The sequence below is a fragment of the Lolium perenne genome, chromosome 2 (assembly GCF_019359855.2).
Source record: "Lolium perenne isolate Kyuss_39 chromosome 2, Kyuss_2.0, whole genome shotgun sequence".
NCBI lineage: Eukaryota > Viridiplantae > Streptophyta > Magnoliopsida > Poales > Poaceae > Lolium > Lolium perenne.
The window spans coordinates 82,304,596-82,322,446 of record NC_067245.2 but is presented as its reverse complement, the minus strand read 5'-3'; the positions used below and the strand labels follow the sequence as shown (position 1 = coordinate 82,322,446).

General features: G+C 41.7%; 1 long non-coding RNA gene across 2 annotated transcripts; it reads right to left on the bottom strand.

The window, feature by feature from the left end:
- Positions 1 to 500: 500 nt before the first annotated feature.
- On the bottom strand, positions 501 to 1,846 carry LOC127333098 (uncharacterized). Of its 2 annotated transcripts, none has more exons than XR_007870968.2 (3): positions 1,736 to 1,846; positions 1,222 to 1,390; positions 501 to 540 (listed from the first exon to the last, which is right to left on the bottom strand). It is a non-coding gene; the product is annotated as an uncharacterized lncRNA (long non-coding RNA). The 2 variants fall into 2 exon arrangements; XR_007870967.2 differs by having other exon boundaries at positions 1,222 to 1,385.
- Positions 1,847 to 17,851: the final 16,005 nt, after the last annotated feature.

The window sequence follows — 17,851 nt, the reverse complement described above, 5'->3', positions numbered from 1 at the left end:
TCCCTCTACCGCTCTCTCTTTTTTTCGAGAAAACGCAAAGGATCTTTGCGTTTTACTTCATTGAAAAGGTAGAATTTGATTTACAAACCTTCTAAGAGGTGGGTTACAACAAGATGTAGGCTAACTTAGTGCACATCCCAGGTGAATGGCAAGACTACTCTAAGCCCTTTTACGCCTGCTCTACAGAGTTCTTCACCACAACACAGCTACCACCATCAACGCAACAAAAAAAGAAAACTAAGTTACTATAGTTTCAAAACAGGCTACACCTAAAAGAGAACCAAACATGACACTTCTACATGCCACAACCAAGCAAACTGCCAGAAGTAAATGTCTAGAACCCGACATCTTCTTGACCAAGCAACGATGAACCACATATCCTTTATTTGGCCTCTTTTTACACAACTCCAAAATTTTCACCCTCCTTTTGACCTATTCTCCCAGCCTTGGTCTCCAAGGGGGGCAGCTTCAACTTGCTGTGAAGATTTCACACGGTGACTTGCTCCACAACCTTTGTGCCCAGTTGTTCAGCTTTGCTACCTGCGGATTTGCCCACCATTTAATCCAAAAAAACATATCATATTCATCATTTCTATAAGCTCAGATGGCCATTTATTAACAAATCAGACCATGTTTCTTGCTTTCCAAATACCCCGAAACATAGCAGTTATCCCCACAGTCACCAGTTTCTCTTTTTTCCTATTGAAAGTTTTTAACCAATCCACCAAACATTGTTGGGAATTATCGAACTGGCACTTAAATCCAGTCGCACAACTGACGGTTTTCCATAAATACCTGACTTCTAACAGAACATCTTAGAACAGCCCCAAGAAGGACTTCACTCGCAATGGGATCTTCGATTTGCACGTAAATTTATTGCTAGCTAGTAGGGCAAACCCATTAATTCTTCAGAACTTATGGTACAACACCTACTTAATTCAGGGTTTAAGAAGCACTACAATGTATTGCGGGAAGCGTCTCATAAATGTAGCTCTTTCCTTTGCTATAACTCCTACTCCACATGTACCAGTCAGGTGAGAAAAGATGAACAGGTTGAAGGCTATGCACTCAAACTGAGTCACAAAATCTCACATATATTTGTTTGACTTCTTATAACTAACACCTTCCACTCAATTTCCAGCACAACATGTATACAAAAATGGAGTAAAGAATGATAAATTCGTAAGGTACAAAATTTGTGAGAGTGACTAATTTAATTACCTGCTTTCAGATCAATGTACATATCATAGACCTCCAAATCTTCTACTATTATGAGAACTGCATCGATACACCCAACCATACTTCTTGGACTTGGTAGATAGCTTCCATCTTTGTAACCAAACACCAGAGAAGAATCACCCTTTTATCTATCACAGCTAGAAGTTCTGTACTGAAAGGCATCCAATAGTGAGAATGCTAAACACAATATTATTCGCATAAAGCAGCTTAGCAGATGTATGATTGAACACCAATAATGTTCACTTATATAGAACTCAATGAGAACAGTACTTATACCTCCACGTGATGCAAGGAAAAGAACTTGGTGACTAATGGTTCAAAAACAATCAAAAGATGTTTCAGGAGTCATGCTCCTGATGAATGCTGGCAACTGATGAGGATGTATAACTTTAAGTTTGATATATTACCAAATACAGTAGCACAAGACAATAGCGGTGATTCACCCTATTCCAAAAATACCTGAGAAGCAATAGCTAGAAATTGCTAAGGGACTCACCAAGGACAAAGATCTGGAGGTGAAGGAGCGTTCCCATGACTTGTTTTGTTCTTCTCCTGATTCCCCATGCACGGCTTGCTCTGCCGCCATGCTGCACGTCCTGAACCTCCCCTTTCTGCGCATAAACATGAAAAGAAAAGGAAGTAAAAATACAAACTTTATAAAATGTATCCTTGGTTCTCTCCTACCATGGTCGCATGTGCTAGAAAACTTCCAGACTAAATAGTCAGGAAACCAAATGAGGACAACTTATCAAAAGGAAAAGAAGATCTATAAAGCACACCTTATGCAAAACAAAGATATATAGATGAGCAAGCAGCCGACAAAACTGCAAGAAACAGCCGACAAAATTGTAAGAAAGAACTAAGATCTTGAAAGAGCACTCTATTACCTATAATTAATTATCTCCATATAGTGCAAACAAGATACACCATTTGCCATTTTAATGCACCACCTCCTTCCTTGTCTATGTACACCTCTTGCTTCATAGGCATTGTGGTGTCACTCCACCCGTCAATGTTTTTACTCATATTAATCCGTGTTTAAAAATACAGACAATTCTGCATTTGAGCAATATATAAAGTATGGATGTGCTAACAAAGAATAACAGTGGAATACAACAATAAAGTTGAATATACTTTCTTAGCATTTGCTTCACTACTTCTTGAAGAGCAATCAATTAAATCTGGATCAGACACTCATGCAATGGGTGCCATAGTATAAGAAGAATTATTTACTGCTCTTAGTTTGAAAACTGCAACCTTGTCAAACATTGGGTTGAATCATAAATAAGAGCCATCCACAATCGTACACATGTCAAAACCTAGCCACCATAAAGATCATTGGTATACCTATTGTGCAAACAAGGCTTGAGTGTCATCTTCTCGATGCCAAGGACTACATTCAACTTGAAGACTGACGGTCCACTTCTCGCTTGGTCCTCCTCGCCGCTGACATGCTACATCTTGCGAGTCGCAGTAAACCTGATCAGATGATTACATTTTAGTTCATCAATCAGCGATAAGAAGATCAGCTACAACTCTCTGGACTTATAACCACGCTCTCAATCAACCACTCCATGTACACATGACAACGAACACGCCTTACATAAACACACTGTCAACCACTATTATTAAGGCACCACACACTACAAATTGTGTAGCACTCCATATTTAGCATCTTTGCCGCATATCTATTTTTTCACGAAAAGGCTTCAAACATTCGGGTATTGACCATACAGATTATCAGGCTAAAGTAAGAACAACTCAGAAATTGCCTATATCCTACACACAACAATTATCTTCTCCATTACTAACATAGTAAGTGGTATCAAGATGTGTTCCCTCAGATTATACATTTATAAGAAAAATTATAGTCAGGGAATGTATCCTGGCATATTAATATAGTAATCACTAAGCTGCCCTTTCTACGCACTCGGGGCACCCGTTGCATTTAAGGTAATAAAACTTGACTTTCAAGTGACCGGCATGCTTGATGATCAGAATAAAATTTGTTATATTATATCTAACTAACTTAATTTTCAGGAAGCAATGATGAACGGGAATGCAGCTTTTGATATGATATCTATCAACATAATAACATGAGAACCAAGAAATGACCACCCTTTCATGTAGAAACACCTAAACACAGGATTGGCAAGTGCTATTCAATAAGCTGCATGCAAAGGGGACAATGTTAACCTTGTGAGAGCTGAAGAATGAATACAACGAGGCATATTTGTTTCCATCTCAAAGGGATAATATTCATGTAATACATGTGCCAGGGCATATATCGTAAAATATTTGGAAGGTACTAATACACACACCTTCAACATAGTTTAATCATCACCTAAATATGCAGCTGAGTTCAGTCTCGGGTGACAACTGGTGTCAACAAATTCAGATAGAGGAATCAATCCAGACCGGTGATGCTTACATATGAACCATCTGTCCCCTCGATCTTAGTTTTCACTCCAACAACCCCACCAGGCATGAAGACAATAGCATTGCTTTCCTGCTTCTTTTGTCATATCAACGGCTTTCCTCCTTTTCTCAACACCATTGCCCGAATTAATTTCTTGACGAGAACACCACTGCCAATTAAATCAATACACAGAAATATAAGTGAGAAGCATCGGATCTAATGGCACATTATTTGTGTGGCTGAATTGTACATTAAATTTAAACTACTCCCACTATAACATGGAAAATTGGAAGATTTGCTGCCGGTGGTCACTTTCTCCAAAACCAAAGAGAAATGGCATGCCAATTCGCAACAGATCGGCTAGCCGAATCAGTGCATCTCCAGGGAATACGTACCTTAGGCTCAGTTTATGCGTGACGCATGAGAGTGAGATCGATTGGAGATGCCAAATCGTTCGCCAATTCGCAGCAGATCGGCTGGCCGTGTTACGTGCGCGCGGCAAGCACGTCTTTGCCACTCGGTTGTTACCATCGACGGCGAGGCTGTACAGAGCCCTAGCGCGGAAGCGCGGAAGAGAAACGGCATCTCGTACCTGCGCCGCCGCGATGAGCTGACTGGGGAGAGATCTTGATCCGGACCGTCGGAGCTCGTCGGTGCCCAGCTTCGGGAGATGAAAAGAGATAGGCGGTGCGTGGCGCGGTGGCGAGCGGGAGGGGGGTGGTGGGGATTTCGTTGTGGGCGTTGGGAGATTTAGGGTTTTCTCCTCGGTGGGAAGCCAAGCGAGAATGGTTTTCGAGCCGAGGAGGGTTTCGTTTGACCCAGTAACATGGCATACGTGCGTATTATGCGATTTGGTGGGAGGGTAAAATAGTCAGATGAAAATATGTAGGACGAAATCTCTGACCGGAGGAAACAGAACCAGTTCCACCTTTTTATATAGTAGAGATAAAAGCTCTAGCACAAATATAGCAATCAATGCTTCCCTCTGCGAAGGGCCATTCTTCTACTTTTATGTTGAGTCAGTTTACCCATCTCCTTCTGTTCTAGAAGCAAACACTTGTGTTAACTGTGCATTGATTCCTACATACTTGCATATTGCACTTGTTATATTACTTTATGTTGACAATATCCATGAGATATACATGTTACAAGTTGAAAGCAACCGCTGAAACTTAATCTTCCTTTGTGTTGCTTCAATGCCTTTACTTTGAATTTATTGCTTTATGAGTTAACTCTTATGCAAGACTTATTGGTGCTTGTCTTGAAAGTACTATGATTCAATTGTTTACTCATTGTATTTACCATTGCTTCGAATCGCTGCATTCATTACATGTGCTTACAATAGTATTGATCAAGATTACGATGGCATGTCACTTCAGAAATTATCTTTGTTATCGTTTACCTACTCGGGACGAGTAGGAACTAAGCTTGGGGATGCTGATACGTCTCCAACGTATCGATAATTTCTTATGTTCCATGCTTGTTTTATGATGATACACACATGTTTTATACATACTTTATGTCATATTTATGCATTTTCCGGCACTAACCTATTAACGGGATGCCGAAGAGCCAGTTGTTGTTTTCTGCTGTTTTTGGTTTCAGAAATCCTAGTAAGGAAATATTCTCGGAATTGGACGAAATCAACGCCCAGGGGCCTATTTTTCCACGAAGCTTCCAGAACACCGAAAGGGAACCGAAGTGGGGCGACGAGGCGCCGCCACACTAGGGCGGCGCGGCCCAAGGGGGGCCCGCGCGGCCCTAGCGTGTGGCCCCCTCGTCAGCCCTCCGACTCCGCCCTTCCGCCTACTTAAAGTCTTCGTCGCGAATACCCCAGTACCGAGAGCCACGATACGGAAAACCTTCCAGAGACGCCGCCGCCGCCAATCCCATCTCGGGGGATTCAGGAGATCGCCTCCGGCACCCTGCCGAAGAGGGGAATCATCTCCCGGAGGACTCTTCACCGCCATGGTCGCCTCCGGAGTGATGTGTGAGTAGTTCACCCCTGGACTATGGGTCCACAGCAGTAGCTAGATGGTCGTATTTTCCTAATTGTGCTATCATTGTTGGATCTTGTGAGCTGCCTAACATGATCAAGATCATCTATTTGTAATGCTAGATGTTGCGTTTGTTGGGATCCGATGAATAATGAATACTATGCTATGTTGATTATCAATCTATTATCTATGTGTTGTTTATGATCTTGCATGCTCTCCGTTATTAGTAGAGGCTCTGGCCAAGTCGTTACTTGTAACTCCAAGAGGGAGTATTTATGCTCGATAGTGGGTTCATGCCTCCATTAAATGGGGACGATGTGAGAAAGTTCTAAGGTTGTGGATGTGCTGTTGCCACTAGGGATAAAACATCAATGCTATGTCTAAGGATTTATTTGTTGATTACATTACGCACCATACTTAATGCAATTGTCTGTTGTTTGCAACTTAATACTGGAGGGGGTTCGGATGATAACCTGAAGGTGGAATTTTTAGGCATAGATGCATGCTGGATAGCGGTCTATGTACTTTGACGTAATGCCCAATTAAATCTCACAATACTCATCATAACATGTATGTGCATGGTCATGCCCTCTTTATTTGTCAATTGCCCAACTGTAATTTGTTCACCCAACATATTATTTATCTTATGGGAGAGACACCACTAGTGAACTGTGGACCCCGGTCCATTCTTTACATCGAATACAATCTACTGCAATATTCGCTCTACTGTTTTCTGCAAAGATCATCATCCACACTATACATCTAATCCTTTGTTACAGCAAGCCGGTGAGATTGACAACCTCACTGTCACGTTGGGGCAAAGTAATTTGGTTGTGTTCTGCAGGTTCCACGTTGGAGCCGGAATCCCTGGTGTTGCGCCGCACTACACTTTGCCGCCATCAACCTTCAACGTGATTCTTGGCTCCTACTGGTTCGATAAACCTTGGTTTCTTACTGAGGGAAAACTTGCCGTTGTACGCATCACACCTTCCTCTTGGGGTTCCCAACGGACGCGTGCTGTACGCGTATCACCTGTCTATCCAAACACTTGAAACAAACCTAGCATTGCCTTGATACAATAATTCTACCTAAGTGAGGAGGATAACCCTAGCCAATAAAATAGGATCAAAGCTTATGCCATATCCTAATCCTAGTTATGTATCACATTGGTGATCACTACTAAAACCCTAAGATCACATTTGAATACTAATTCAAATATTCCTTTTGAATTACAAGTAGAACCCTGCCATGCCTCATGCCTATTATATTTCAATTCAAGGAAGTTTATGCAAAACCCTAAACCATTTCATATAGGATCCACTCCACATAAAATAATATGTCCTAACTTGTGTATCATTGATCACAAGTATAAACTAAGCCATATATACTTAGGACTAAATGCCATTTGGTGAGAAGAGTAAAACCAATATCCAATTCTATTTGGTATCCCAAGTAATTATTTAGTTAACCAAATAGGAAAATATATCATAGTTTGAACCATCACCTTAGCAAATGAATTGACCAATGATGAGCTTGGGAATTATCCTAAGTAATCCAAGTTAGAAGTTGCTAAGCAAGATTAGTGAATATAGTGTTGATCCAACCACTCTTCTTGAACCTTAGGAATAATTCTTCACATAAAATCATGATCCCATTTCCATCCTCATTTTCACCACTACTTTAAATACTAGCCATAATAAAATGCATGAAAACAATCAATATTGTTAAGCACACTAGTTAGACTTAATAATATTTTCACCATTCACATGATCTAAATTTCAAATCATTTAAACAGATTTTGTTCCTAAATAAAAAGGAATAGAGATGAACATTTAAACCATATCCATTTTCAATTTACAATGCACTTCACAAGAACACCAAGTTAATCATCTATTAAATAGTGTTTAAACAAAAGAACTATGCAGTGAGTATTATCATGAAGTGATATTGATATTCAAGTATTTTAGGACCTGCAACACAAAACAGAATTCAAATTTGAATTCAAACAAGAAAATAGAAAACAAAATTCAAAGCAAAAATTTAAAAGAGAAAGAGAGGGAAAGCCTTACCTTGCCCAGCACCGTAGCAGGCCAACGCAGCCCAGACTCGGCCCAGCCCACGAACGAACTCAGCCTAGACCATCGTACCGTTTCGACGAAGAAGAAAAAGAGCTTCGTCTTCCTCCACGGCATCGACAGCGCAGAGAGGAGCTCTGGCCACGTCCTCGTCGTGGATAAGCTCACCCCGGACGTCGCAGAAGGTTCTAGAGCTCCACACTATCGTCCTCGCGTCCGAGCCTATCCGAAGACATCAAGATTCGTGCCCAAATGCACTTCACCGCCGCCAATACATCTCCACCCCTGCCGCCGGCGAGATGACGTTTCTGACCACCTCGAGCTCTATAAATAGTCTTGGAGCACTGCAATGGAACCCTGATTCATCTCCATCCATCCATTTCCCCTCGGACTCTCTCTATCTCTCGTATTCTTCCACGTACTGTCGCCGGTGTCGATGACGAACCCGATGGTACAAGCCATCCCGGAGTCCATGGCGTGGCTCAGTCGACGCGCCTGGCCACGTAGATCACCCTGGAGGAGCAGAGCATCAAGGGGAGCCAAGTCGAGGAAGAATTTCGGCGTTCCCTTTCACCCGAATTCGTCGGAAAACAACCGATTGTCGTCGTCTCCGACCATCTCAAGCTTCACCGACGGTCTCATCAGCTTCCTGGTGAGTTGGCGCGTCTCCTGAACCCACTGATCCTTCCTAGCTCCGTCTCTAGCTCGAGTTCGATATCTCGCCGGAGTAAACCGGCGCGGAAGGAGGTTGCCGACATAGCTCCGGTGGTCCTCTAAGGAGGGTTGATGACCCACAAGTATAGGGGATCGCAACAGTCTTCGAGGGAAGTAAAACCCAATTTATTGATTCGACACAAGGGGAGCCAAAGAATATTTGTAAGCCTTAACAGCGGAGTTGTCAATTCAGCTGCACCTGGAAACAGACTTGCTCGCAAGAGTTTATCAGTAGTAACAGTTTTATAGCAGTAGCAGTAGTGAAATATCAGCAGCAATGTAACAAAGACAGCTGTAGTGATTATAGTAAACAACATGATTAAAATATTGTAGGCACAGGGATGGATGAACGGGCGTTGCATGGATGAGAGAAACTCATGTAACAATCAAAGCATGGCATTTGCAGATAGTAATAAAACGGTATCCAAGTACTAATCAATCCATAGGCATGTGTTCCATATTTAGTCGTACGTGCTCGCAATGAGAAACTTGCACAACATCTTCTGTCCTACCAGCCGGTGGCAGCCGGGCCTCTAGGGAATCTACTGGAAATTAAGGTACTCCTTTTAATAGAGCACCGGAGCAAAGCATTAACACTCCGTGAACAATGTGATCCTCATATCACCGCCTTCCCCTTTAATTGTCCCAATTTCTGTCACTTTGGGGCCTCGGGTTCCGGACAACAATACGTGTATACAACTTGCAGGTAAGATCATACAATAATGAATATCATCATGAAACAATAACATGTTCAGATCTGAGATCATGGCACTCGGGCCCTAGTGACAAGCATTAAGCATAACAAGTTGCAACAATATCATAAAAGTACCAATTACGGACACTAGGCACTATGCCCTAACAATCTTATGCTATTACATGACCAATCTCATCCAATCCCTACCATCCCCTTCAGCCTACAGCGGGGGAATTACTCACACATGGATGGGGGAAACATGGCTGGTCGATGGAGAGGCGTCGGTGGTGATGATGGCGATGATCTCCTCCAATTCCCCGTCCCGGCGGTGTGCCAGAACGAAGTATCTGGTCCCTAGACAGAGTTTCGCGATGGCGGCGGTGTTCTGGATGTCTTGGCGATTTCGTCTAACCCCCGTGCGTTTTTAGGTTGAAACCTTTAAGTAGTCGAGAGGGAGGCACCTGGGGATGCCCGAGGCGCCGCCACCATAGGGCGGCGCGGCCCAGGGGCCTGCCGCGCCGCCTGGTGGGGTGGCCGCCTCGTGGCCCCCCTCCTTCTAATCTTCTGGCTCTGTCCCTCTTCTATAAAAATAGGCCCATTGGAATTAATCCCGGGGATTTTCCTGAAAGTTGAGTTTCTGCACAAAAACGAGACACCAGGGCAATTCTGCTGAAAACAGCGTTAGTCCGTGTTAGTTGTATCCAAAATACACAAATTAGAGGCAAAACAATAGCAAAAGTGTTCGGGAAAGTAGATACGTTTTGGACGTATCAACTCCCCCCAAGCTTAGCTTATTGCTTGTCCTCAAGCAATTCAGTTAACAACTGAGTGCGATAAAAGAACTTTCACGAACACATTTGTTCATATGATGTAAATATTCTCATGATATGGGCAAGTACTTAAGCAATTCATAATAAGATACATGCAAATAAAGCCATCTAATAGCTATGTCAATCATGGAAAAGGTACCAACAAATTAATAATAAGCATCATGAATCATGTCTATCAGCAAGATTGCAATGTTCATAAAAGGATATGATAAAGTGGTACCTCGCTTTCCCGTATTTGTACAACAAAACATAAATGCTCGGGCACCTTTGATGTTCATGGAAAGACTGGAAGTAGATACTATCAAAGATAAAAGCATCAAAGTTATACCACAGTTAATCACATTTTGGGACAAGCATATTATACTAAGAATGACAGTTGTGCTCTCAAGAAAATGCTCAAAGAAAGGATGGTGACTCAATGTAAAAGTAAAAGATTGACCCTTCGCAGAGGGAAGCAGGGATTAACATGCGCTAGAGCTTTTCATTTTTAAAACAGGAGTAAAATTATTTTGAGAGGTGTTTGTTGTTGTCAAAGTAGTGGGCACTCCAACTACCCCGTCAACCAGACTTTCAAGAGCGGCTCCCATGATGGACGTTATCTCTACCAACAAGGTAGATCATCCCTCTTCTCTTTTGTTTACACATGTACTTTAGTTTTATTATGGATGACACTCCCCCCAACCTTTGCTTACACAAGCCATGGCTAACCGAATCCTCGGGTGCCTTCCAACATTCACATACCATGGAGGAGTGTCTATTTGCAAATTAAGTTGCTTACTGATAAATCAGGGCAAAACATGTGAAGAGAATTATTGATGAAAGTTAATTAATTGGGGTTGGGAACCCCGTTGCCAGCTCTTTTTGCAAAATTATCGGATAAGTGGATGTGCCACTAGTCCATTGATGAAAGTCTGTCAGGAGTAAATGACAAGGTCGAAAGATAAACACCACATACTTCCTCATGAGCTATAAAACATCAACACAAATTGAGAAGTATTTTGAAGGTTTAAAGGTAGCACATGAGAATTTACTTGGAATGGTTTGAAATGCCATGCATAGGTATTTATGGTGGACACTCTGGAATAACTTGGTTTTCAGGGGTTTGGAAGCACGAGCAGCGTTCCCGCTCAGTACAAGTGAAGGCTAGCAATAGACTGGGAAGCGACAATTAAGAGAGCAGTAACTGTCATAATCATGCTTGCGACAAAATAAATTAACGGATGCATAAAAGTGATACAAGAACTCTGAGGCAAAGTAAATCATCGAGGCTTAATTGACTTTTGTTCAGTCATATGCATGCGTGAGCATGTGCCAAGTCGATTCAAGTGAATTATTCAGAGGAGGATACCACAATGTCATACCTATTTATGAATAAAACAATGCAAGCAAATATTTATGACATGCTACTCATATTAATAAATTGGAGCTAAACATGAGAGATCATGAGCTACTAGACTTTCTTAAATGACATAAACCTCACATGAACCAACTAAGCATGCTCACATGGATGAGTATATGTACAAAAATGAAAACAAATAGAGTTCATACCAGCCTCTCACCATAGTCGAATTGTCGTAGATCGTCATTATTGCCTTTCATTTGTGTAGCTTGAATAATATGGAATGAAAACCAAGCTCCAGCCACCGAAGACCGCTAAACTCCATAATGAACTTTACAAAACCAAAGAAGAACAACAAATATTTTTGCTGTTTTCGAACTGGAAACAAGAACAAAAGGAAACAAGCAAACAAAGCAAAATCTTTTTGGATTTTCTTATAGCAAACCAACAATAGCAAATAAAGCGAAATAAGAGCAAGAAACCAAAATAAACAAATGGTAAAGAGAAACAACAGAAATATTTTTGGTCTTTTTGTGTTTTAGGAAAGAAACAAAGCAAAAACAAGAAAATGAAAACTAAAAGAGTCACATAAACATAAAGCAACAGAAATTCGACAAACTTGACAGCAGTACAGTAATCGATTTTTAAGAAATTCTTCCGCTGCCCAGATCGAAAAGTGTTCAACTAATGAAAGTTAGATAACAACCTGGAGAACATGCACAAAAATTTGCTTCATAAAATAACATTCTGGCTGTTTTTGAGAATTTTTTTGGTATCAGTCCAGAATCTGTTTTCAATCAGCACTTCCCCAAATATCATCTCCCTCTTATTAGAAAACCACTTTAAGAAGCTAAACAAGTATGTACAAGTATCCAGAAATTGTAATATGCAATGAATGAGTGATGCCGGTATACCTCCCCCCAAGCTTAGGCTTTTGGCCTAAGTGGAGATCAACCCCATCGAGGGTCAGGGTTCCACGCCGGTGGATCATACATGGCGTGGTCATAATAAGCTCCCGGTGCAGAAGAAAAGGGTGAAGGCTCCTCATGCCCAAAATGTTGATGCGGAGAACTCACTGCATCGGATGACAAGTTGAGGTGTTTCTCGGCCTCCTCCGTGCCGTCCCCTGCATGATGGCCATCCCCCTCTATGTATGCATTCAGTTCACCTTCCGTGACTGACCAATCTTTCCTGGAATCAAGGTTAAACAAAACAGGTGCAGGTAATCCTACTAGCCTTTCAAGTTTTCTTAGTTGTTCTCCAAGTTTTCTTGTAAAATGTTATCTTGTAAGACAGGTTACTCAAATTAGATAAATCAGAACAAATTCATGTTTAATCATGGAGATAATGTCAAGTTTCTCCATGGAGAGCTGAATATCACGATGGTGAGGTTCTACACCATGCATAGCTAATAAACGAGAGGCGATGAGATCTCCACAAATTCCTCCCTTCTCACGGTTAGTAGCAAGTCTATAGGCTATCAAAGAACCCAAATTATAAGTCCTATCACCTTGCAATGCAGCAGCTAGGAAAGCCAAATCCTGGATAGATAACTTACTTGCATTCTTTCTAGCAAGAACGCACTTGGTAATGAAACAAGCAAAGTAGCGAATAGCTTTGAGTTGAATACTACTGATTTTACCACTATCATCTAAGAAACTTCTCCCTTGACAAATCATCTTGTATAGACTTAAGAGCTCCTGCGGTAATCCCCTAACCTTCTCGCATGATCCCCATTGTGGCACTCTAATTGCTGCACAAAAATCATCAAAAGGCAAGTTGACAGTTTTATTATAAATTTTGTATCGAACCATGGGGTTAGTTTGGGACCAATTGAATTCAAAATCCTGCACCACTGACATGGTTAGTTTTGCATATTGGTAAGGTTCACCAACAACAAAACCTTCCAACCCTGCATTGGAAATCAGATTTCGAACATCTTGCAAGATTCCCGCGCTTCTCATAAAATCAGTGCATGGGTAGTAGGAGGGGTATACTCCCTCTTCGCGGTGAACTCTCATAACTTCCTGCACCTCCAATTCTTGTTGGTTCATTTGGTGCCTATTCCACTCCATTTTCTGAAATTTTTCAACAAACATTATAAAAGTTGATTTGGAGACATATAATTGAGGGAAAACTACTATAGGAACTTGGTAGAGTACTAAACATGCATCAAAACTAATTTTTACAACTTAGAACAAGCATGCAAGCTCACTAAACATGTTACCTACAGCAGCAAAATATTCAAGATATACTCAACCAAACAAAATTCTATTTGGATAATCGGAGGAGTCACATACCGGAGAGCAAATGTGCCAAATTTCAGACAAAAATCTGGGCTGAGCAAAGAGATCGAGAAATCCTGAGCTCTTGAGCAAAAACGCGAGTGAGAGAAAGTTGGTACGAGTTTTTTTTGGGAGAGAGAGTGAGATGGGAGGAAGAGATGAATAAGTGAGGCAAGGAGGGGACCACACCACAGGGTGGCGCGCCCCCCTCCTTGGCCGCGCCGGCTGGTGGGGTGCAGTCCTGGGGTGCCCCACTGGTCATCCCCAGGTGCTCCCAGGTAGCTCGTCGAAAAATAAGACCAACAGTATAATTTTTGTAAATTTTTGAAAACTTTAAAAAATTCACGTTTCTGGGTGTTAAAATTATTATTACTGGGCAGAAAAAGATTTTGAAATCTCTAAACAATTAAAGAACCTTGCAAAACAAGTAGTGCTACAACGAGTAAAACAAGTGGAGGAAGAAACAAATGTTGTTTAGTTCCTCTATGCATATAAAATGTATTTGTTAACAAGGTTGATCAAGTCTTGCCACCAAATAAATTTTACATAGCATAAGAAAAAATAAACCTCAAATCAATCATGTTACCTTGAATTGTATTGATATGGATCCAGTCATAATATTTTGATATCCTTCTTTAGGCTCATATATATGTTCGCACACGAACACGTCGCCGTGTACCCTCGACACCGAGCGCGATGCGCGGCAGCACGCGCCGAGGGAGGCTCGCCGGAAGCGCGATACGCAAGACAGTCCAGCGAGCGCTTTTGAGACCCGAAACCCCGCTTGCCCGGGAGGGACCCCGTCAGGGCTTGTGGCAGCTATGGGCTGCCCTAGGTCGGCCTAACCGCCCCTAGGACCTCGTGGAATCGCAGCCTCCAATCCTGAAGAACAACGAAGAACGAGAAGAAAAATACAAGGGGAGAGAGATAAAGGTAGATGAACACGGAAAAGTAGTAGATTGATTTGTTCGATTGGTGTTGTTTCAATCGATCGTCACCCCTCATGTATATAAAGGGCGGCTGGACTTTCCGTGCAAGATGGAGGGTTGGATTCACGTCCAAAACCCTAGATTGGGTCCAATTCGGATGGTGTGGTCCGAACTTTCTATAACTGTTCGGTCAAAAACGTATCTGCACATTGCGGGCCCTTTTCGAGGCAGTAAACGACCTCAAATCAAAATTTCGTAAACAACAAAGTTGTTCGTCTCAAAAAAACGAAGAACTTTCATGTTGACCACTTTTCCATCCGAGTTCATCTTGATCGTTAAATTGAGGTCGCAAGAAAAATGATCAATTCTGACGTTTTCGCCTTTTTTCAATTTGGCTCGCGCCTTACCCTAGAGGCCTCTATGGTCGGGCGCCCTACCTCAGATAATTCGAGTTTCAGCAATATTTTAGCTCTAAAAATTGCATACTAACTCGGATCGCGATGACTCAAATACCAAAGTTGCTTGTTTTGACGAGACGCATAACTTTCGTTTATATCATTTCTTCATTTGAGGTCATCTTAAAGGAGCTCTAGTAGAAGACTTCATATATCGATCCTCGAGATCACCTCTGACTGCTAGCATAATCGGCTATCAAGCCGGATCATGGCACAACTTGAAATTGTGGACATGGTGTCTCCTAAATGAGCAATACATCTGTCACACCGAACGTCGAATTGTGTTCTTGATTAGCCATCGGCCCAAAACGAGTATCAACACATGCCCCCCTGTTTTCTGGCAGAGCTTGCATGCCAGAAAATAACTTTCTTCACCTTTTGCCCAGGACGATGTCAACACTCCATCGGCCATTGGTTCTCAGGACGATGATTCTATATCGGCCATTTATGTTTAGGTTGGTTGCCACCTTGGTAGAACTTCTTCAAATAATCACCTTTTGAGAACAACCACTTCATCTTGACGATTGATGGATGTCCCAAATACGTTCATGTACATCTCCCATAGCGACCCTTGCTTGATCTTCATCCAAGCACTTCAAAAGAATACCATCAACTATTCGGCGATAAAGCTTATCGTCCATTAATGCATACTTAAAAGCCATCTGCCAAACAGCTTTGTCCGTCATTTTGCTAGGATCCTGCAAATATTCAACAATAGGTCTTTCCAAGCTTCTTGTTCACCTGCGCTAGATCCTTCATTAGTGACCGAATCAATGGGATTTAATTCGATCTTACCTATGACAACAAGAGCAAACATCGGCTTATGAGATATATGAAAAACGCCACGATTAACATGGTAGCCAGATGCTTGTTGTGCTAACTCATTTGCATTCCAAATGTCTTGCCTAGATATATGAGAAATGCAAAAGTAACCTAAGGTAGAAATTATATCTAGAGATTGATCAAGATACATATTAAGTGATTCGTCGAAACATTGGTAAACTTTAGATTTTTTATATACTACTACCAACGAATCACTAGAAGCCTCAATATGTGTAGCACCTATAGAAAAAATAGTTCTAGCACGAATAGCGAAGCTTCATATTCGGCCTAAGATAATCTAAGCGGCATGAGGATTGAAAATAGAACCAGTACGAGATAAATAAACAATATCAAAGAATTGGCTATTGCTTTCAAAAACTGAAGCATCATCATACTATCTCCATGGAAATAAAGAGACAAAATCAATAAACATATTATGCTCATAATCAATACCCAGCAATGAAATTTAGAACAATTTGGCCTTTCATAGATATACAGATTCATAAGCCAAATTGCAAAAGCATAAGCATAAGCATAATATTCAATAAACTCATACCTTGTCTCGGGTTTCAATAGGACTAGGGACGATGCTAGCACAACAAATCGTCCATGATTAGATAATTCTCTTAGGGCGATAAGATAAGTATCGGCCATTGGTTGTCTACCTCAGAGGCCTGTATAATTCATCCACCAAAGTATGTATAGCCGAAATAAACAAAATAGCAACTCTGACTATGAACTTCAAATATTTCGGCCTCTCCGATTAGTAACAAAATTGCAACTAACCAAATGAATAACAATTTGGTAATACCCTTTGATGATGTAAAGAGTTATAATGCATTCACGGATTAAAATAAGACCATGTAGGGTAACAGATCATACCTGAGGATATGCTACATGGCATAGGCATAAATGGCATGGCTGAATAATATGTATGATGTGCTGACCGAAACCTCTTAGTATATGATAGAAAATTCTTTCTTGATCATTTGCTAGCCTCGGTCTTTTCTTCCTTCATCCTTATCGCTATTCTTGCAATAGGAACTTGCACATCCTCCTTACTTTGAGGTCCTTCCTTAGGGACCCATGCCATGTTCTTTGTCTTCAGCTTTGCGGCACTAAGATGTTTCAGCTTTCTCTCTTGCCAGCTTGTTAAGCCGAGTGGGCATCCCGGCTGTGATTTAGTTTTGCACATTAGCGTTTCTTCCTTGATCTCTGGCACTTTCAACTTTACGTTTTCAGATTTGGCACTTCGAGCTCCAGCATTTACTTGCTTCATCTCTTTGTCTTCTGTAGCCAAGGTCAACTTGACCGGCTCTTTTTTATTTGAGATCGAATCTGAAACATCACACTTACGATTATCCTTTTTCACTTGATAAACTTGCTTGACCGTCTCCTTCTTGTTCGTTGAGCTCCTAACCGATTCCTTTTTATTGAAACGGTCTTTGACATGTGATTGTTGTTCAGATTTTGACCTTCTTGGAGCTGCATAATTTGGGTTAGATGATCTATAGTAAGACGAATAACGTGCCCTTGGGTCATACCTGTGATCCCATGATGGATATGGATAACAATCACCATAGGGAGGTATCCATGACATTAGCATTGGTGGCCTAAAGGGAGGATACGAAGCTGCTGCATTGAACTTCTCCCATTGCCAATCCCGGTCTTTACACTTTCGCCTTGGGGGTGATCTCGATGACTGATACGTCTCTGACGTATCGATAATTTCTTATGTTCCATGCCACATTATTGATGATATCTACATGTTTTATGCACACTTTATGTCATATTCGTGCATTTTCTGGAACTAACCTATTAACAAGATGCCGAAGTGCCAGTTGTTGTTTTCTGCTGTTTTTGGTTTCAGAAATCCTAGTAAGGAAATATTCTCGGAATTGGACGAAATCAACGCCCAGGGTCCTATTTTGCCACGAAGCTTCCAGAAGACTGAAGAGTCAACGAAGTGGGGCCACGAGGTGGCCAGGAGGGCAGGCGGTGCGGCCCCACCCCTTGCCGCGCCGACCTGTCTCCTGGGCCCCTCGCGACGCCC